At 32.5% G+C, this 22,263-nt stretch overlaps 1 protein-coding gene across 3 annotated transcripts in view; it reads left to right on the top strand.

Moving 5' to 3' along the window:
• LOC129807687 (amphoterin-induced protein 2) overlaps window positions 1-22,263 on the top strand; it is a 128,350-nt gene that overhangs the window by 17,213 nt on the left and 88,874 nt on the right. For 2 of the 3 annotated variants that reach the window (XR_008752304.1, XM_055857129.1), the window contains exon 3: window positions 19,584-19,639. The exons of the other annotated variant lie outside the window; for it this stretch is intronic. The gene's annotated coding sequence lies outside the window, so the exon portion shown is untranslated. The remainder of the gene's footprint in view (window positions 1-19,583; window positions 19,640-22,263) is intronic. 3 annotated transcript variants of the gene reach the window in all.

Raw genomic sequence — 22,263 nt, 5'->3', positions numbered from 1 at the left:
AGATAATTATCTACTGATCTGTAATAAAGATTACTTTAGAATGGAAGTTCAACCATTTTAAAAGGTTCACTTCTTCTCTAATTGGTTATTCTAAAATGGTTTTCATACAATTCATGAACAAGTTTAACTTGGTAGTAAATGGACAAAAAAACAATTTCACGTACATACATTAAAAGTACAGGGTTTTACTGTTTTTAGTACTCAAAATAAAAAGCTTGTATGAAGTTTAAAACCATCAAAACGTCAATTACTAAAAACCATAACCACACATTTAGATATAGTTTTTGATTAAGAATTAGATTACAACCGCATATACTATCCAATTTTACTTTAATTACTTGAAATATTAAGCAAAACTTTACCAATTTCTCTGAGTTTAATAAATTTACACTACTACATAGCACGATTTAAATTTTATGGTTAGTTATTCGTCTTGTTTGTTTTTGCAAAATATCTACAATATTTAACAATTTATCTTTCATACCTTTTCCTGGACGTTATAGTGCATTATATATCTGGATGAAATTATTTTATAGCTGGTATGAATTTTGCATAAATGCCCTTAAGAGCTGTTTTAATTGATCCATGTAGAATACAATTCTTGAAGACAGAATTGTTTCTCAAGTGCTACTTCTCTGAGAATAGGAAGGCTTCAAATGTTATAAGTGAGTCACCAAAGGTAGTTAATTGGTAGATGTCTTGCTTTTATCGTTCTCTGCCATTCATGAAATATTTAACAATGTCTTTTAGTGCTGCTTGGGCCAGTAAAATACAGGATTTCTGTCATTCAATTCTCGGGAAGGAGAGAAATGATGGTCTAAAAGTTGGGCAAAAGAAATCAAACCTTTGTGGCCAGAAATGTAATCTCAGAGGCATCATTTCGTGTAGGTGTATCTTGAATTATTACACAATGGGGATATCGCTGAATGGTGTAATTTTCCTTTTCCGATAAAAAGCATTATGTATTATTTAATAGATTGTGGGTCTCTGTGACAATGTAATCATTTCTATCAATCAGAAAATTATCATTTCTCCTATTATATTGGAACACTCAAATTGCTCTAAGCAGAGAAATTGTAATTATCATAGTCTATTAGGAATATTACTTCTACTGCAATATTCAAACTATTTCAAAATTCTCTCTTGCATTCCTTTTACTTCTCACCTTTACAACTAAGCCGTGCAGAACAAAGGAAAGAGAAATTAATATTGCAAAAGGTAAGTATTGATATTTTGATACTTTACATCAAACACACAATTCCTCATTGAATCACAAAAGTTTTAATAACAGCGTTTATGTCAGATCTATTTAAAATAAATAAATATAAAAGTATTAAAAAATAGTTTATTATCACAATTTAAATACAATTTCGGAATTTTATTAATTAAATGAAGTTATGAGCAGTCAAATTTATGGAAAATAACACTATGCTCACAAGTATGCTAATTTCGCAATTTCTTTTTAACTAAGCATGTTTTCCAAGGGGTGAATAAGTGGCTCTCAGGGTGAACCGTGCACGGATATTGTCAAAATTGTGCCAATCTGGAGGTAAAAATCGACAGATTGGCACTATTTTGCTAAGAGATCAGCAGATCGACACAATTTGGCAAGAGATCGGCAGATCGTCATGCTGAGCATTCAATATTCATTCACAAAAATCGGCAGATCGGCACGATTTTAGCGACGAATCGGCGGATTTAAGTGTCAGTTCGCTCTTATGAAGTCTGCGTTCGTTTAAGCTCGTGTAAAATTATAAATTTCCTACGGAGAATTTCTGTGATAAATTTTAATGTACTGTACTAAAAACACTAATCTTGTAAACTTACAGTTGTTTACCCCTTGATTTTTTATATCGTCTAATTCATAATCAATTCAATAACAAATTCTAAAAGTATTACTATGCAATGCGTTTAGGAGATAAATGTTTTTTTTTTCAAATGAATCTAATTCGAGACAAATGAACAGGAAATAGGGTAAGTGTGCCAAATTCCGACCAGCTTGCAATTTCGGCCACCTATTTTGTTCCTCAAATGTCCATAAATTTTTAGTTTTTACATACTCTAGAGATTATACAATGCAAAAGAATAACAAAAAATGTAGCTTCGACAAATGAGATGACGTGACAAAGATATTGGAATAATTCCCGGAGGGCAAGGAACTATGAGAATGAAGGTGGCCGAAATAGGACACCAAAGCTATGTCTACATTTTTATTCATTTTAAAATGTATTAAGAATGATTTTTGTATTAAGAATGATTAGAGTAAAAAAGACGATAAACTGTCTACAAGGTTCTAAGCAACACTCCTTAAGTAAAAGGAATAAAAAAATTAATTTCTATTAAAGATATTACATTTCAAACTTGAGTCTTTGGCGCTTGCATGCAACTATGCCGAAATTTGGCACACTTACCCTACTTAATTTTGTTTAGCAAAATTGATCAGTAAAATATTAAATTTGGAAAGAAAAGAACTGCTCCTCATTTTCCCTTTGCCAAAGACCTTGCAAAAAAAATTACTGATTTTACAGTTTAAAATTGAGTTGAGTATTTCTCAAATTTAATATTTTATTGGATAAATTTCTTTGTTTTTACTGCTCATTATCAACTGTACGTTACAGACAGTGTCCTTAGTCTCAATAAGGCTAATAGACCGACCTGATTATTAAGTCGCAGCCATTATTTAATATCGACTTTCATGTATTGCAATACAGCTTTTATTTATTCATCCTTTGCTTGCTTAAAAAAAACAATAATTCTAAATGGAAGCAATATTGATTCTACTACTCTATAGCATTCAAACTTCTGTACCATAAAATTACTTTCACTTTATTATGAAACTCTTTATTAACTTAAAGTATACCTAATTATGGAGTATTTCCAGGATTTAAATTATAACTTGACGTGGTTGCCGTATGAGTTACCTCGATAATATTGCTTTGAGTTTTAGTGTTGGCCAGAAAAAGTTTTTAGTGACCGATTACTCGCTCTATCATGCAAATGTTTGCGAAAGTTTCCGCAATCCTAGCGTTATTATGAGGAAAATTCATCCTTCTTAAATGGCCCCTACACACGAGAGAAATTTATGTCCATAATGAAGGAAATTCTCTACGATTGCGTAGGAAAAACTCTTCAATATGGACATAAATTTCTCTGGTGTGTAGAGGCCATAAGGCTTCTACACATTGGAAACAATTTTTGTCAAATATTATGCTTTTTGACAGAAATTTGACGATTCCACCTACAGCAGTGTAGACATTTCTTTAAAAAAGCAATTTTTAACAAATTTGCTGCAAATGTGTTTAGGCATTTACACTAAAAACACAAATTCGGACGAATAGCATGATCTGAGCAAAAAACAGGCCTGGGAAAGCGTTGAATTCGTGACTTAGATGCTATACCTCAAAAGTACTTCCGCATCATTTACCATTTATCGGCTCTCAGCCGATTTGAACCGATTCTTAAATCCTTCAAAAGATCTCCCAAAAATAATTATAAGAGTAGGGGAGACTGGGGCAAAATTTGTCAAAACAAAAATTCAATATTCACTATTTTCTAAAATAAAAGAGTCTGAGGCTTGAAATTTTTATTATAGATAGCCTTCATGAACCTTCTTAAACTTACAAAGTTTCAATGGATTCGAGGAAGAATTATGTAAAAAACAAAATAATGAAATTTTGAGCCCTATTTTTGGAATATTTGGTTTACAGAAAATATCAATACTGATTAGCTCAATTTAAGCACATTTCTGGTTAAGATAGAGAAAAATTATCTTCGACAAAGTTAGGAATAAATTGCCTATAAACATTTGTCTATTTGATATTTTTAACGTTTGCGAGAGTAAAACGTCACAAATTATCCGAAGGCTGAAAAAATTTGCCCCAGCAATTTTGAAAATCTCCATAAAATCGACTTTTAGAAAATTATTCGAAAATCATATTTCTTTCGAGATAAAGGAAAATAGTTTTTTGCAATGTTGTAGAGCAGTAAATTTCATATAAGAATATGTTCATTATAAAGCGTTTAAGTTTTCTCAGAGCTCGTAAAAGAATTAAAAATGTGTTTTGACAAATTTTGCCCCAGTCTCCCCTATATTCTGAAGGTATTCAAGTGATCATCATAGTCAATCAGGCAGGTGTCGAAATAACTGAAGTTAGGGTAAGTGTGCCAAATTCCGGCCAGCTTGCAATTCCGGCCACCTTTTTGTTCCTCGAATTTCCATCAATTTTTAGTTTTTACATACTCTAGAGATTATACAAGGCTAAAGAATAACAAAAAATGTAGCTTCGACAAACGAGATGACGTGACAAAGATATTGGAATAATTCCCGAAGGGCAAAGAACTATGAGAATGAAGGTGGCCGAAATAGGGCACCAAAGCTATGTCTACATTTTTATTCATTTTAAAATGTATTAGGAATAATTTTAGAGTAAATAAAGACGATAAACGGTTTACAAGGTTCCAAGCAGCAATCCTTAAGAAGAAGGAATAAAAAAAATCAATTTTTATTAAAAATATTACATTACGTTTGCATGCAACTATGCCGAAATTTGGCACACTCACCCTATGTGTTCTGGAAAGTAGTTTTTCGACTGTGCACCCCCTAGCATTGGACCTACATAATTTAAATGTTCTAGAAAAGTTGTAGTGTTTTGTAATTTGCGAATAAACAAAATAATTAATTTAAAATTATTTTCCCACAATTTCAATGTTCACCTCTGTAGAATATTATTTTGGTAAGCCACCAATTGATTTCGCAGCAAATGTTTCCATAATCAGTGAACACAATACAATGTATTATGAAATTACACACTGCAATGTATTATGAATAATACAGGATATTTAAGCAAAATACTAATGCAAAGTGAGTTTTGATCTGCAAACTGTAATTATTCCATACATTCAACTTAATTGGTAAAATTTTGAATGTTAACATTAATTTTGGGAAATAATCCTAGGATATACTGAACTATGAATTGAGATTTCGACGTTAATTGAAATTTTCATACTATTTGATACTTGACGGAATTATAATTTATTATAATTCCACTTATTTTGCTGATGTGCAAATAATATTTGTTAGAAAATTACGAAAATGCACCAACACTAATTTCAATACATCCAGGAATTTTCTAATTCACCCACAGTATTTAATGAATTCCAAATTAATTTCGACATTAAAATGTTGGGAAATTTGATTAAAATTACTGTACTGTGAGCAATATCTCTGGCTTTGGGGTGCTCCACAATAATAATAAAAGAATTTTATATTTCATTTGAAATTACAAATATTCAGGATCAAAAAGCATTTTTCAATCTCATTTCCTGAGAAATGAATATACAAAATATTTCTTGTATGTGCAATATGCAATGATTCAAAATAAGGGGATATATTTACTGAATGGAGAGGAACAGTAAGTGAAAACCGTAAAGGATTTTTCAACAAATAATTTTTGTTGACTGTGAGGAAAAACAGATAAATTCCTTCTTCACACCATCAATTCCATTCAATTGATTTATACTTTTCCTCTTGCCCGAATCTCTAACATTCGGCAAAAAAAAGAAATATATGAGATGAATTGCGATTTTTATTGCAACATTTCCAATTGAATTGGAGTAGATATACGTACATGGGTGAAGAGAGCTTTTGTGTTGGTCTTGTTGCTTTTTACAAAGAGATTCCTCGTGTAATGTCTATTATTGTCTATTTGAGTTGTGTATTTAATCCTCTCTATAGCTTTTGAATTGCGAATGGAATCAGTAAGGAAGTACGTATTCTAGTTACTGGGGAGGAATGAGCTCAAAGGAGTGGTTATTGTTCGAATTCAATTCTCAGTGATTTCCTTTCCCAAATATTTATCACACAATCCCCAAAATAGGTCTGTAATTTTGGGCAATGGCAGAAGAAGAGGTGTTTACACGGTGGATTTATTTTCTTAGATTTCACTGCGGTGGTAAATTGAATTGGAATACACGAGAAAAAGGAAGAGTTGAAGCAGAAAAGAAGTGTTTTAAGTAAAATGGAAAGACGTCCAAGAAAATTTTCTTTTCACAAAAGTTCTTTAGAAAAAAAAGGACGGTAAAGACTGCGTAAATACTTACTAAGCATTTATTCATGATTCCAACCAGAGTTCCACAAAGCGCAACATTTGCATCGTAGAATTGTGCATTCATTTGCTTACGATGCCCACCACAATCGTGGGGTACAGAGATACAAAAGCTTGTATCATTTTATATTTTATGTGTATAGCAACAATATAGAGTTGCAGGAGAAGAGCTTTCAGCTTATAACAAAATTATGCATTTTGCATGCAACTTACATTTTCCTGTTCACCCGTTTCTTCTGCCTTTTTTCACCCCTTTCACTCGTCAAACCAACCCCCATCTAATATGGTCTACTTTGTACATTTGTAAGTTGGCTTCATGCAAAAATATCTATGTGCAATTGCATGATCATTCGCGCTTGTGAGATCGCATTCCACCAAGAACATGAGTGAATGCAGAATATTTTTCAGCAAAGCTCCTTCCGTGGCCATACATGTTGGAAAACTGAATGGAGAAATTCATTTGCACGCACAACAGAGACACAAATAAAAGGGGGTACTGTAATGAATTAAACATGGACTAAAGTTGCACAAAATAAATAATTCACTCACCCTTAGTGCTTCTTGCCGAGCAACAGAATTGCAATGGGTTTAGGGAAGATCGGGGCAAGGTATTTCAATATCCTTAACTTTTCAGGATTTTTTTTTACTATTCTATCTTCACGCAGGGAACGATTTTATGGACATGTAATACTTTGATATATTAGCCCTCAAAATTTATATTATTTCCACTCCTGAGACCCATTTTTTTTATCCCTTGATGCAACCGATAGTTGTATAAGAGGATAAACAGTTAGAGATAGCGACTCGGGGTTTTCGGGGAACCCATTATAAATCGATTTTCGATTCGCCCTTAATTTTCCTCTGACTATTATGTGTTTTACGACATGATAATAATTTTTCACCTTAAGGCCATACACTTTGTCCCGGAATAATGCACTTGACGGAATTAAGCACATAGAATTATACAAGTTTGCCTACCATTGGGAGTCAATTTATGAAATCATTTCTAAAATACGCCTGAATGTATACTATTTTGCTACGCGGGAAATTTGAAAACACTGTGCTTCTTTCACAGAATAAAACTTTAATTTCTTTTATTAAGGTAATTTTTTTTAAAAATATTCTAACCATTTTTTGAAGAACTCTAGTCAAAAGTACTGTTTGTTAGTGCATTTCAATTAAACAGGTGAATCTTTTTGTTTGGACTATTTTTACTCCGCGCGAAATTCATTCTACGGCCGATTTATTCAAAAGAAAGCCCCTGCATGTATGCAAATTTTCTCAATGCGTAATGACATTTCGCGGGTTTTTTCCGCGGAATGGATTAGTTTTGAATCCTAAAAAGTCTAAAGCTATTGTTATCTCCAAAAAAACTGCTTTCCCTGATCTTTATCCTTTAAATCTACACGGTGAAATTATCCCTTTCGTTGATCAGGTCAAAAATCTAGGTGTAATCTTCATCACAACTCTCTCCTGGTCTGATCAGGCCACTTCTATTTGCCGTAAGGTCAACTATTCTCTTTATACCCTTCGACTTCGACTTCGAGTATACCCTTCGATACTCGCTTGATCCTCGCGCGAGCGCTTCTTCTTCCTTTCTTCAACTATGGAACAGAGCTCTTCTTTGCGGCGGATAGTGACACAATAGCATAGAGCAGTGCTATTTTTGTTCCATTTGCGGATTTCTGGATGTCCTGGGTACCTGTCGTATCATCTGGTTAGGGGGAGTTCTGCCAGGGTTCGAGGACTCATAGTGCCTAAAGATCAAGATAACTGCCTCTATCGGTCGCTTTTTGTAAAAGGCGTCATTCAGTTTAATTCTCTCCCGAGTGATTGCCGTATTTCTGCGGCTGCTATTCGTAATTTCTATCTTCAGGCTTGATCCTAGAAGCAATTAATTTGTTCCTTGAACACTCTTAATTCTGAATTCTTGTTATTCTCTATTTTTTATGTTCCTCTTTTTTTCTGATTTTTTTTTTGTTATCACAATTGTAAAAGGGATGACCCTATTCTTGTGATTAAATAAAGTAAAGTAATAATAATAATAAGATAAAAAATATTTTTATGAAATCTACGTTTCTTAAAAAAATTATCTATTAACTCTTTCGCGTCATTAGGGTCATATATGACCCGGGGAAAAAACAATTTCTTTTGACTATTTACATTAATTGAAATCTATCGGTTTGTGCACTACATCATAATAGAAGGATGTAAGATTCTTGGCTAATTTTCTCAAGACTCCAGATATTCAGGAAAAGAAAATATTTGAGATCAAAAATCACGAATTTCGAGCTTTGTGAAATGACTTTTCTTTTTCAAAATTTTTTATATTAATTTATTTTTTTCAGCAAAAAGTTCTTTAGAAACACAAAATAGAATATCCAAAAATTGTATATTGCATATTTTGATATAATAAACTACTTTCAATTTTCCAGAAAAGCCGTGTAGAATTTTCCGGGTCATATATGACCCTATAGTCCCCAAGGGTAACAGTGTTTTCGTCCCAAACCTGCAGCGAAATGTAGTTGGGACATTGTTTTTCTTTGTGAAATGCAGGTGGGACATCTTGCTCCTGGACATTTCATCTTATATCTGATGAATTATAACATATTTTGCAATATTTTAGAGTATTCTGCAAGCGTCTCATATTGTGGAATTGTATTGTGTGTGAATAAATATGTGGATAAGTTTATTTTTGCCAAATACCACTCAAAATATTGTGACAGTGACTGTTCAAGGGATTACCAGGAAGATTCCTTGAACACCAGGAGTACAGTGTTCATCAAGACAATCCAGTTTGCCATGGTTTTGGCCAAATTAGTAACTTCAAGCAAAAAAACTCTTAAAAAGCCCGTGATATAGATTAAGAAAATGGTAAATACACTTCCCTTGAGGACAACAGGGTCATATATGACCCGGGGGTTTTCCGAGTTTTCACGCAATAGAAAATTTTTTTCCTCTCTGAACTATTATATTTGATCATAAAGCATTAGGAAAAACTCAATTTTGCATGAATTCATCTGCTGAATAAAAGTGGGACGCGAAAGAGTTAAAGTATGTCTAGAAGTACCCAAATAACATTTGACATTCTGAATAAGGGCCCTATATAATTATGTTAGTTCACGCTTCCTTCAGAAGTTAAATCGAACGAAAGTTATTATTTTTATATTGTCAATAATTATTACTTGAGGAAAACTAAGACACGCCAGAAGTTTATATGGGAAGGTACACTAATGACTTCCAACTACCCGTTAATTACCGATTTATTGCCAGTTGGATCCGGCTCAGAGTAATTATGTTTTATAAGATCCAACAGTAACCCACATAGAAGAGGGCTTTGATCTTTGAAACTAATGGAATGAATGACTAGAAAAGTCATCAGAAGGAATGAGTGAAGACACTGAAATGATACATATTTGAATATTAAAAATTAAATCTCTTCAGAAAAAAAAAAGATGATTTTGGTTTTTGATTAACCAATATTCTCCTTTTCAAAGTATTCTTGTGACTACCATTGAAAATCCATGTAGGAAAACGGTGCTCCCCTATACCGCAACAGTAGACCAAACAGAACATTTTTCTCTATAGATTTCCTGAATTAAATACAAACATTAAATCTCATGATTAACATTAAAATCTGCAAAGCTAGTCTCTGTTTAACAAATTGTTTTTATTGAATTTGAATTAAATTTGCAAATATAATTTGGACAAATTAAAATAAAAAAATACATTATCTGTTGAGAATTTCAAAGCCACAGCAAAAACTATTAAATGCTATATGATTGTTTTTAATTGGCATTAAATTGAGCAAAATTAGGTCACATGCTAGTTGTGAAAAAAGAACAAGAGAAGAATAGTGCAATTAATAAATCACTCGTTATCTAATTCCTCATAAATTCTAATCAGAAGACATTGTAGTGAAATCAATTTTGTGGGCAAATGATTGATTTCCAATGGGTCTATAGACAAAATGGCTCGCTAACAGGTTGCTGTTGAACTTCCAACAATGGTAGAATTGTGTGTATAGTATCTTGTGGGGGGTAGAGAAGTTTGCTAAAGCACAATAAGTATTTGACTTACTTTCTTTTTATGCACGGAAGTAAAATAAATTCCTTTGGGGCACAAACAGTGATTTAGAGACGCACTTTTCTCCCCCAAACGGCCTTGTGTACAGGCTCTACACTAAATCACTATACGGTCATAAGAGTCATGCTATAAATCACCCCGTGATTGGCACAAGTCACGAAATTACCTATTTTTTTTTCCTACACCATCCCCACACCCCCGCAGTAGATAATCAAACAAATTATTTGCAGCAATTTGTGCGCGGCTCAACCTCAAAATGAGTATAAATTGTACAATTTATTGCCAAATAATTGTCAAATAAACAGAAAAATAATAAAATGGTCTGATGCCCATACTGAAAGTGTATATTGATTTCTGTACTTGCTCCATTTGGAGCTAAAAAGGGGGGTAAATTCGATCGTTTATTCCTCAATGGGCTTTTTTTGTGAGAGCTTTCAGATGACTCGTCTATTGACTGATCCCGTGGGGAGGCTGTCTGTTTAACACGATTCACTGTAATCCATCCATTTTTCCGCAGAGTTTCATTACATTTTCTGTATTTGAACAGAAAAATAATTAATTGTGGGCATATTGGCTAAATTGCCAGACAAGGGGTTTTTATCTCCTGGAAAATTCTCATGGATTGATTGTTTTACAAATGTTACAATACACTATGAGTGCAATATTTGTAAATTCAACCAATGAATGTTTGAACTTAAAACCACGACACAAAGTAAAACATAAGTGTTTTAATAATTTATAGAGGAAAGTGATACAAGTTGGACAATTCGCCGGTACAAATTGGACATGGCTTTTTTCTTGATAAATAGAGTACAAAATTTGTTTTGAAGCACAAGGAACCAAATTATAAAACTCAACCACTAAAAATATACAAATAAAAATGAAGTACTAAATTTATCAAGAAAAAAGCCCTGCCCAACTTGTACCATTGATTGTCCAACTTGTACCACTTCACCCTAATGGTTCAAAAATCGACAAAAATTACTGATAGGGTGATAGGTAGTTAAATTTTGTGAATGTGATCATTTAAAAAGGGAATGAAAAGAGCAAAAGACTTTGAGATCGAAATAAAATTTGATAATAAAATATTTATGTGCAGTTAATGATAATTGCGATGTACACGCACTTTGAAAAGGAAATAAACCTATTCATAAGTCAAATTTCTATACAAGGATACTACTTACCAGATTTTACTCTTTACTACTTACCAATTTACTACTTACCAGATTTTACTACTTACCAGATTTCACTCTTTACTTATCACTTTTATTTTATTTACCATTAGTGCCAAATACTTACCAATCTGCTGTTGCCGTCTAAAATCTTGTCGAATTAGGGGGAGGTGGGGCTACTTTGAGCTGTGAGGATACATTGATATGCGATTTTTTCACATACACTCAGTCCCGGTATTGTGCACATCGGGATTATGCACCTGACGGAATTATGCACATACAATTATGCAAGTTTGCCTACCATTGGGAGTCAATTTATGAAATCATTTCTAAAATACGCCTAGAATATATACTATATTGCTACGCGGGAAATTTGAAAACACTGTGCTTCTTTTGAAGAATAAAACCTTAATTTCTTTTATTAAGGTAAAACTTTTAAATACTCTAACCATTTATTGAAGAACTCTGACCAAAAAGTACTGTTTGTTAATGCATTTCTATTAAATAGTTGAATCTTTTTGTTTTGACTATTTTTACTCCGCGCGAAATTCGTTCTACGGACGATTTATTCAAAAGAAAGCCCCTACGGGTATGCAAATTTTCTCGATGTGTTTCACGCGTTTTTATCGGTCCCGAAAATGTACTTAATCCCGGGACTAAGTGTATTTCTAAAGAAAGCTGGACCTTACAATAAATTAATTTAGATGAAAAATTGTTTTACATATCTAAATTGCATTACGTTAAAGCCGAGTTTTCTTTAGAAATATGCGAAAAATCATATATCAATGAAACCCCACTGCTTAAAGTAGCCCCACCTCGCCCTACATGCAATTAAACTTACGGTATGCAATTCAAATACTTTTAAAATTTTCCAGCAAGCAGAGAGAGAATCGAACTCTGGACAATCGCATTATAGCACATATACTCTATCTTATAATTACAAAGCCTGATAAATTTTATCTATATCTAATCTATCTAAATTTTATTTAGATAGATATTTATTTCATCATCGATGACTTAATAGCGCAATACATATAAACCTTTGTGTAAGATTTGTAATTCTACGTCCACCGCCATCTTAGCATTGATTGAACTCCATCTCAGGTTGTATATGCCAGAGAAGTCTCAAATGATTACAAATGAAAAGATATACAATTCAGATTTTCAATTAGAAAACTTAACAAAAATAGCAGAACAATGCTGATCTTCCTAATTTGCGCGATTTTAAGTATTGTGAGAGGGTGAATGGCAAAAAGATGTGTAAAATCGACAAAAGCGGGCTTTAAGAACAGGATAAAAAATTTGAAAAAAAATACTGCAACAAATTTCTCTTTTAAATGGCTATGGGTAGTAAATTAGTGTTCTCTGAAGGATTAGGATTAGTGGGTTCGGCCGTCGACTGGATTAACAAATATCTAATGGGACGCATTCTCTATACTATTTGCTCAAACTTACGTAACAATAACGTTTTGTTTTTTTTTGTATTTTGTAAAATGCTCATTTAGGATTTGGTTTGGTGTATCTACAGATTTTTGGTGATATTCTTAACTCTAAATACCTTTGATATAATTTTGCACAGCAATTGATACACATCTTAATTTAGATTTATAGTGAATTGATTATGAACGGTTTTCAAATGATAGACAGAAAGGGACTATTTTGATCAAATCAAATAATGATGATTGAAATAGTTTGTTTGCAGTAATAATAAATTGCCAATGAAATTTTATTATAAACTTAATCTTCATGAATATGTTATCTTGATTCCTTTTTATTTTTATCCTTCATTATTCTTCCCTCAATCAAGATAATTTTCCAATGACATTAAATATTCAAAACTAATTTTTAAAGTGATTCAGTACTATTTTCAGCTTCATTTAATTATACACAGAAAAAAATATTTCGTAAAATTGTTCGTAAATATTTGTGAATTCCCATAGAGCCTTTGGAAATGCTCGTAAATCGTATATCTCACTAAAAAGTGTGTAAAAGTTTGTAGTTTTTTCAAAAATATTTTTCGTATCACGACCACTCGATGAACGTTTTTTGTTATGTTGAAAAACATTGATCTCAATTCTGAGACCAAGATCAAAATAAAAGATTTTGGTATTCTGAAATCAAAAAATCAAAATCCAAATGTTAAATCTGTAAAATATTAGCCGTACTCACTATGGCGTTGTTATCTCGTAATCTCCGTAATCTGTTATCTTGTTATAATTTTTCATTTATAAAATACATTACGAGAACATAACGAGATAACGAGATAACGATATTACAAGATAACAGCGCCATAGTGAGTACGGCTATTATAAAATCTTGAAATCTGAGACATAAACCTTATGAATTTTGAGATTTTTTATTCTGGAACCAGTATTTCAAAATCTCTTGATGCCAAATATCTTATTTTTTGAAGTAATTGAAAAGTTTTCTCGGAGATTAAATTTTGATCTTGGAAATATTTGATAGCTTAGTTTTTTTTATCTTGATATTGGTCTCAGAATTGAAGCAAAAGGCTGTATGTAAAATTTCGTTATTTGTTTGTAAATTTTTAGCAGGTAAATAAAAATATAAGACATTTTTTATTTTTCATTGTCAATGAATTCTTTTTTTTTTTTTTTGGAAAATTGGGTTCCTTCCTCAGAGTAATACTGCGGACAGAAGGTATTAAAATACTTTTTAAGGAAAAAGTAAAACGACCTCAAAAATTGATATGTAATCGAGTTTCCTCAATGCGTGTGTTTTTATTTGTTCTATAGAGTGCAAATAAAATTTGGTGAACAGTTCTTAAGGTCAGAATGACTTTTTCTCTAAAGGCGTCTACACATTGGGAGCAATTTTCGTCAAAAATTGCGTTTTTGACAGAAATTTGACGTTTCCCCCTACAAAGCTGCAGGGAATTTCCTTCAGAAAAGCAATTTTTGACAAAAATTTCTCCCAATGTGTAGAGGCCATATGAAATGGAGTGATGAACTATGTTTAGTGAAGTCTAGTACTAGGAAGTGAAAAAATAAATAATTTTTGTAATCAGTGAGAAGCTCGAATCTGGGGTTTCATTTAGTGAGTACATCTTAAACTTTAGTTTTAGATATCCAACCACTGTGGGCCGCCTTAAAATAAAATGTTATTCCGCAAAAGGTGTAAAATATCTTTCCTGATTTTTTGGTGGGTCTCACGGATTTGATTTGATTGAATTCGTTATAAAAGTGCGTGCAACGCCGAGAAACCAGTGCCGATTACACTAATTTTGTTCAATTTGAGGAAAATTATTTTACATGAAAACTGGTACAGTTTTTTTATTCGGACGTCCTCTCCGTAGCATTACTCTGAGGTTCTTTCATATCAATGACAGTCTCGTATATGTGTTTGAACTTTGAATTTGAAGTCAGTCTTACCCGAAATTTGCAGCAAATAATTTCTACAGATTGACTTGAAAAGATTTTTGAAAAATGTTACCAAAAATTTAAAAATTTTGAATTTAATATATCCTTATCTTTTAAAAAACAGAGAGTAACGTAACAAAAACCTAGCAGATTATTAAAAATCCGTGCACTTGCATCCGGTTATATAATTTTGAACGATCTGAGTTCTACGCTTATATTATAAAAAAGAGAAAAAAACAAGAACATATTTTGTTACTCGCTTTTCAAACGTTTTTTTTTGTTTAAACATATACACACTAATTTTTTTTCAATCAAAATGAAATGTAGGAAAATCTCAATAAAAACAATAAAAAATTATGTTATTTCTGACAGATATGAGGGTATAGATATTAAATGTTAGGAATGTCCTCATAACCTTCATCAAAAGCAATAGGATAAAATGATTTTGGATTAAAGGGATATTGGAATAGGGTACAAGGAGCTCTTCCAATCTCTTCTAAGGCTCTGGTAAAGTTATATTATATGTCCAGTGCCAATTGGAAAGATTGAAATCTATGAATATATTTTAATTCTATTTTTCCAATTTCACGAAGGCTTATTCCATCTTCCTTGACTCAAGAATTTATAAGATAATTAAAATGTGAATCTGAGAAAATCAGAATTAAAAAAAATAAAAAAAATGGATGTGTGCTATTGTTCTTTTAAAGTTTCGTTGGTGGGAATAAGAATTCATGGCAAGTGATAACTCCAATTCAGTCTGAGAAAAGTTTTTCACTAAAAAATTTAAAGTTTGAGCTAGATTTCGAGGAAAACAAACATACCCTAACCCCAAAACCCACAAGCTCATATAATATTGACCCCTTGATTCAATCTCTGTGACTAATGAAAGCTCCTTTTCGAATGAAAGGCGATTGATAATCAGACACATACAATCATTCTCCTTGGAAGCTTTTCAATGGGCCCACAAATAGGACTTGTATACATTTTCACTTGTGTTTTTTCACCCATCTTCGCCCATACCCTAACCACTTGGAGAAAAGCCTGGTACAAAAAGGAAAAACACAACAGACAAGAAGCATTTCTGTGATTGCCATCTTCCAACCCAAGAAAGTATGTTCTGTTCTTACATCTAACGTATGAAAAGAAAAAAAAGGGAAAAATTTATTTGAATTTCCTTCCGACGTTACCCTCAATGCAGACATTCATCGATGTGGGTCCTCAACCCGGCCGTACTAAAGTTATTCCGTAAAAGTTTCATAAGTGTCTCTGGGAATTGCGGAATGAATGAGAAGAGGCGTCTCGGATTCGACTCGACGGCGCCACCGAAGCGTCTACGAGGAAGTCACTTTGCCTCTGAGGCCACTGAACCTCATACCAAAAAGGATTTTTCTTATTTTGTTTTTGGGGGGTGTTAAAACTATGAAGGTGGTGCTGTTGGATAAAAAGAAAGAAAGAAAAAAATAACAGGGAGTTTTATGGCAACGTCCAACGAGTAATTTTTCCTCTAGAAATCGATACTTTTGTGCATGAGGGAGACTTTGAGCCCATGAACTTCCAATCACTCTGACTTTATTTACGAGACACCCCATGGGGGTACAGAAACTGAGAGGGTGGACTGTGAAAGTGGAGTTGGAGAAAAAGAAAAACACAAACAACCCACCGATCACCATGATTTTATAATTCACCATAAATTTTCTACCTTATCTTGTGCAACCCCTTATTTACACCGCAAGACAATTTGAGGGTTTTCAGGCATGGAAAACCATCTTGATGGAATGAGGAGAAATTTGCAGACTTTTGCATTCATTTAACGAATAACAATAAATTCCACTGCGTCTCTCAAGTTAGCCAGATATACTTTGCGTTTGCAAGAAAGTTCTTCTGGGTTTTATCTGGTATTTTTTTTTCATTTTCTAACAAAAACTCACAACAAAATTTGCCTCACAAACTTCTCATACTTTAATTTGTTGACTTCTCTGAAACTCCGCTCATACAGAAATTCTTAGCGCAATTGATACCATCTTATGGCAAAATTGGCTAAAATTGCACTTAATAATATAGTATGGTCGCTATTCTTATCGCTCAATAAAATGTCTCTCAACTTGTCGTTCGTCTCGGTATGCTTCTGCGCCTTCTAATAAAAAGATCTTATCTAAAATCAAGTTCACGGTCGCTCTAAAGCCCATTAGTTTTATATACTTACGGGAGATCTGGGTACTTAGTTGACAGCAAGTTCCTCTTAGTTTTTTTAAATAATCGTATACTACGCTAGTAACCTAAAACTACTGATATGACTGGTATAGGGGAGACTAGGGCAAATTAGTCAGGAATAGTATTACACATTGGGATGTTACAATTTGCCTTTGAAGGAATATTGAGAAAACCTTAATTTTATCGAAGTAAATACTCCCCTTCATATTCTTTAAAAAAAATTATAAACCTAATGGGTGCAAACACATGTAGAGTTTGATTCCCCAACAGTGTCTTGGATAAAAAGTAAATGGAACTCTAATCGCACAAAAAATCGTTGATGTCCGAAGAATTCAAATTCAATTTCGAATTTTCACACTAAATTTTCGAACAAAGTGGGGAAAATTTATGAAGTATTGCACTAAATAGCTTGCAAAAAGTTACTCTGTGATTATGGAGTGATTAAATAATGGGACGGAAACAATAAACGTTGTTGCTTTGTGTTTTTCCTCACAACAAAGTGAAGACCATCACATTTTGACATTTGAGCACTTCGAAATTCGAACAAGATGTACTTCAGCCATCTTGCGAAAGTATAAAAAAGAAAGAATGTCTCTTTTTTAACTTTTCATATAGATCTTCGAATTTTTCAAGATCTACTTGTGAATCATAAGAATACGAACATTTTTTAAATAAGTATACGTAATGAAAAACTTCATTTGTTGACTAGTTTTGCCCCAGTTTAATTTTTATTTTATTTTATTTTAATTAACTATTTAATTATATTATAAATATTATACTATATTATAATTATATATTATAAATATATATTATAAATTATAAATTTAACTATTTAATTAATTTAACTTTTAATTATTTTTTAATAATTAAGGCAAATGATCCATTAGGTATTCATAATTACCAATAAAATTAGTTATTATTTAGGATTGCGAGACCTTCGTAAATTAGGGTAACTGCATCAAATTTCGGCATATTTACATGCAAGCGTAAAATCTTTAAGTTTGAAATGTCAAATTTTTTTAAATCAAATTGATTTTTTTTGTTTCTTCTTTTTAAGGAGTGTTGCTTGAAACTTTATAGATAATTTACCTTCGTTTTCTCTAAAATAATTCTCAAAACATTTTAAAATGATTAAAAATAAACATAACTTTGGGTAATATTTCTGTCACCTTGATTTTCATAGTTCCTTGTCTTCCCGGAATTCTTTCATAATCTGTTTTACATAAACTTGCTCATAGAAGCGACATTTTTTTTTTGGTTTTTGCATTGTATAATCTGTAGGGTATGCAAAAACTAAAAATTAATGAAAATTTGGGGAATAAAAGAAGAGGTCTAAATTGCAAACTGACCGAAATTTGATACAGTTACCATAAGCTAAAGCTAAAGTTTCTGAAGCCCGAATAAGTCAATAAGCAAATTTATTCTTTGCAAGTTAAAAAGCAAAACAAAATTTAATAAATAAGGATCTAATAAATATACACGGATACAAGAATTATACCATTGTAGCACGAATATTACAGACCCCAATCCAGATCATGCTGGAGCACCCTTTATCACTAGCTTCCCGGAATTGAGCCAGATTGTCCATTCCAAGACAGCCACGAATCTGGCGTCCTCCTCGCTTCGTTGGTAAAGACAGACTGAAGAGCCGATTCGATGGTGCCTTCGGAACAAGTTTTTCAAGGAAATATGTCCTTCGGAGCACTTGCAACTCAACCTAGCAAAACTATAGCGATATAATTTAAGTTTAACCGCCGTTACAGCACCCCTCAGAGTTGCCACCCCAGCTGAACAATTATTGGTACCGTTGGCTTAAAAGAGTCTTCGTCAGGACTGGCTTTCTCCCTTCAACTCCTCTAGGCTCAACAGTCCTACTACACCGTTACGAAATTTTATTTATCCCAGTTATTATTAGAATGGGCTTTAACGTAATGTAATTAAGATAGAAAATATATTACTGGACTTAAATTAAATTATGTAAGGCCTAGGTTCCTTTAAAAAGTTACGAAAAAATCATATATCAATATGACCTCGTTACTCAAAGTTGCCCCACCTCTCCTTATGATAAATTCCTTTTTAACATTTTTCAACAAATTCCACAACTCTTACAGTTCTAAATTGAATGATAAATTTTGACTCTTTCTGATCAATTTTTTAATTTTTCATTTTTACAGTGCCTTAATTACTTAAATTACTTAATTAGTTAAATTACTTAAGAGTCATAGGTGTGAAACCTAAAAAACATTATCTTTGCCTTTTTGATAAATAGTTTGTTTTTTGTTTCATGCAAAACCAATAAAACTCTTAGAAAAATTACAAAATATGTTTTAGCACCCATCTCTCCTCTATTTGGAAGAGTGTTATAGGATCAGAGACGGAATTTAAAAAGTACTTTCTGATGGACTTGACAGAAGTATTAAAAAAAAGATAAAGACTTTTTCGTTTCTTGATCCACATCCGGCTTCTGCATCTGGAGGCATTTGCTCTGTGTCCCATAAATAATTCCGTCTGACTTTTTTTTACCACTCCCCCAAAGCCCCATTCACATTAAATTCCACTATTTTACACATCCCAACATGAACCATTATAGTCACTAATTTTATTAACTCTTTTTCTCTCTTCTGTTTCAGTCGTCTGCACACATTTTTGCTCATTCCCGGATAGACCCATGAATGCTGTACTCTATGTAAGTGGCGAATGTTGATATTATATCAGGGTGTGAGAATTATGTAAGTTGAAAACATTTAGGGAGCAAGTGCACCATTTCTCACACAATCTAGGGCGTGAGTCATTTTTTTTTGTGCAAAATCGTGAAGATTTAGGGGTTGGAGGGGCGTGATAGAAATAATGGTGCATTGGCTGGATTTTTTTCAGTTTGGAACGGAGGGTGGTGTAATGTCTTTTCAGCCACATAAATAGTACATTGAACATTCATACTATACATGTATGCAAATGGAACTTTCACGAAAGAAAGACGTTCTACTATTAAATTCCGTAACAGAGTCTTGCATGAGAGTGTGATGTTAAGACGAGAATAAGAGTCTCGTGGAGCTTTTTTTTTATTCTCTTTTTGGTGTAAAATATACCCTCTTTTCAGCCAAGTCAACGAAATGTTAAGTAATCACAAAAGTTAGAGTTAGATGCAATTTTAGCATCGGAAGTATCTCGAAACACCTCCTCGAATGTGCATGGTCTGGAAACTCATTTACTGTGTGTGAACTTGGCAAAGACGCGCCTCATAATTTATCGTGTCTGAGGGTAGAGGGTTTCAAACTTTTTTAGTCAAACCTCCCCCTTTACTTTGCCAAAAAACCTTCCCTTTATCCCAGTATTTTGTTTAAAATTCAACTATTTGTGCAGCAGACAGTTTTCACCAAGCCATACAGAGAAGGATAAAGCTTATTTACTTCAAATGGAAAGGAAATAGAATTTAGTGGCTCCTAATTCTAAGCTTTAGAGTGGAGTTTATGGAAATAGTTTTGCGAAAGTCATAAATGGTAACAAATAAAGTTATGTGATCAACAGTTTTCACACATTTAAAGACTAAGGTCTGAGAGGTCCATTTTAAAGTTTTGAGGAATACTGGTATATATATGGACCCGAATATTAATTGATTTCAGAAAAGTTTCTTGAAAAAGAATACTGAAAAGTTAATGTACTAGTAACTCGGGTAACTGTATCAAATTTCGGACAGCTTAGAATTTCGGACACTTTTTTTTCAAATTTCAATGAATTTCTAGTTTTTGCATACTTTAGAGCTTTTTTAGTAGATTTTTTGTGAGAGACGAGCAACTACCCAAGAAACAAAATAGCTGCCTTATAGAACCAAGTAGGGGAATGTTGGCATGGTTCGCACAGAGTGAACATTCAAACAACGCAGATTTTCTCTTTGTTTGCAAACAGCTAGTTCGTCATTCCTTAGCCATAAGATAGATAATTATTAAGCTCATGAAACGAGATCAAAAATGCTAAGTCAGCTCTTTGCAAACAAGGAGAAAATTCGCATCGTTTGAAGGTTCACTCTGTGCGAACCATGCCTACATTCCTCTATTAAACAAATCTCTTAGTGAACTTTTAAAAGACTTAAAGTGAAAATTTTCTGTTGAAATTCCTATAGAAGCTTCTAAGATCCTTAAAAGTGCGCCACTTTACTTATAGGAATCTCAGTGATAGAACCAAGAGCGTTATAAGCAAATAAAAAGATTTTTGGTTATAGGGTAACGTGTGGTATTTCGGGACACTTTTTAGCACTTTTCAAACAGATTAACGACTTCTCAAATATCTTTTTTCCTTGTTGATACAAATATTTATGTTCCTTATGCTATCCAGAATAAGATTCTTATCGGAAAATGTTGAAAAATGTGTCATTTTTTATACAAAATAGCAAAAAAAAGAAAAGAAGTAAGAATGGTATATTTCGGGACAGTTGGGTATTTCGGGACAGACAAAAGTCGGTATTATGCAAATATATTTCACCGAGCCTGATTATTTACCTTTAAGTAGAAGTTCTAAACGTCACTCTTTCATAAAAATTTTGTTTAAATTTCACTTTTAAAGTGACTTAAATCGAAAAAAACTAAGCAATGTTTGTGTTCACATCTGCAAAACTGACCACACTGAAGGTCTTGCAAAATGTGAAATGTGACACTCTCAATTCACGTGCATTTCACGCATTAAATTAAATAAAATTTCAGAAGTTTTATGTTTATCTGATACGTAAAGAGCATAAAATGTCATATAGAACTTAAAAATAATTAGAAAACAAATATTTATAGGATTTTTTATGTGTCCCAAAATATCCATATTATGTCCCGAAAAGCACCTTGTCCAGAAATACCACACGATACCCTAGTGCCTTAATTACGCAATTCACGTCACTAAAGTGGTATCTGAGTCACATCTCCAATTAACTCAATAAATTCATAGCCCATATGGTTAAAGATCTGCAATTGATTTCATAAAACTGTATGAAAACTAAACTTTCTACTTATTTTTAATAACAATAGTTGTGAAACTTTACCTTTGAGTTTTCTGAAACTATGTTAAGACTTCAGGGGCAGTGTACAAAGTCCATTAATAAGTTTGTCTGATTTGAAATAATTCAAAACCATTACTAACAAAGCTTAGCTAGTTTTTTTCTAGAAAGAATTCGAAATATTTTAAACAGAACATAAAAGTTGGAAAAATCTTTTTTTTTTAATTTTCTATCAGAGAATCACAATTAAAATTGCTATTGTGAGAATTTATTAAAAGAAATAGAAAATACAAAACTCTTTATTTCCAATTTTCATTTTTTTCACATATCTATAG

Source organism: Phlebotomus papatasi, chromosome 3 (assembly GCF_024763615.1).
Source record: "Phlebotomus papatasi isolate M1 chromosome 3, Ppap_2.1, whole genome shotgun sequence".
In the NCBI taxonomy this organism is placed as follows: domain Eukaryota; kingdom Metazoa; phylum Arthropoda; class Insecta; order Diptera; family Psychodidae; genus Phlebotomus; species Phlebotomus papatasi.
This window is presented reverse-complemented; position numbering and strand designations above follow the sequence as displayed.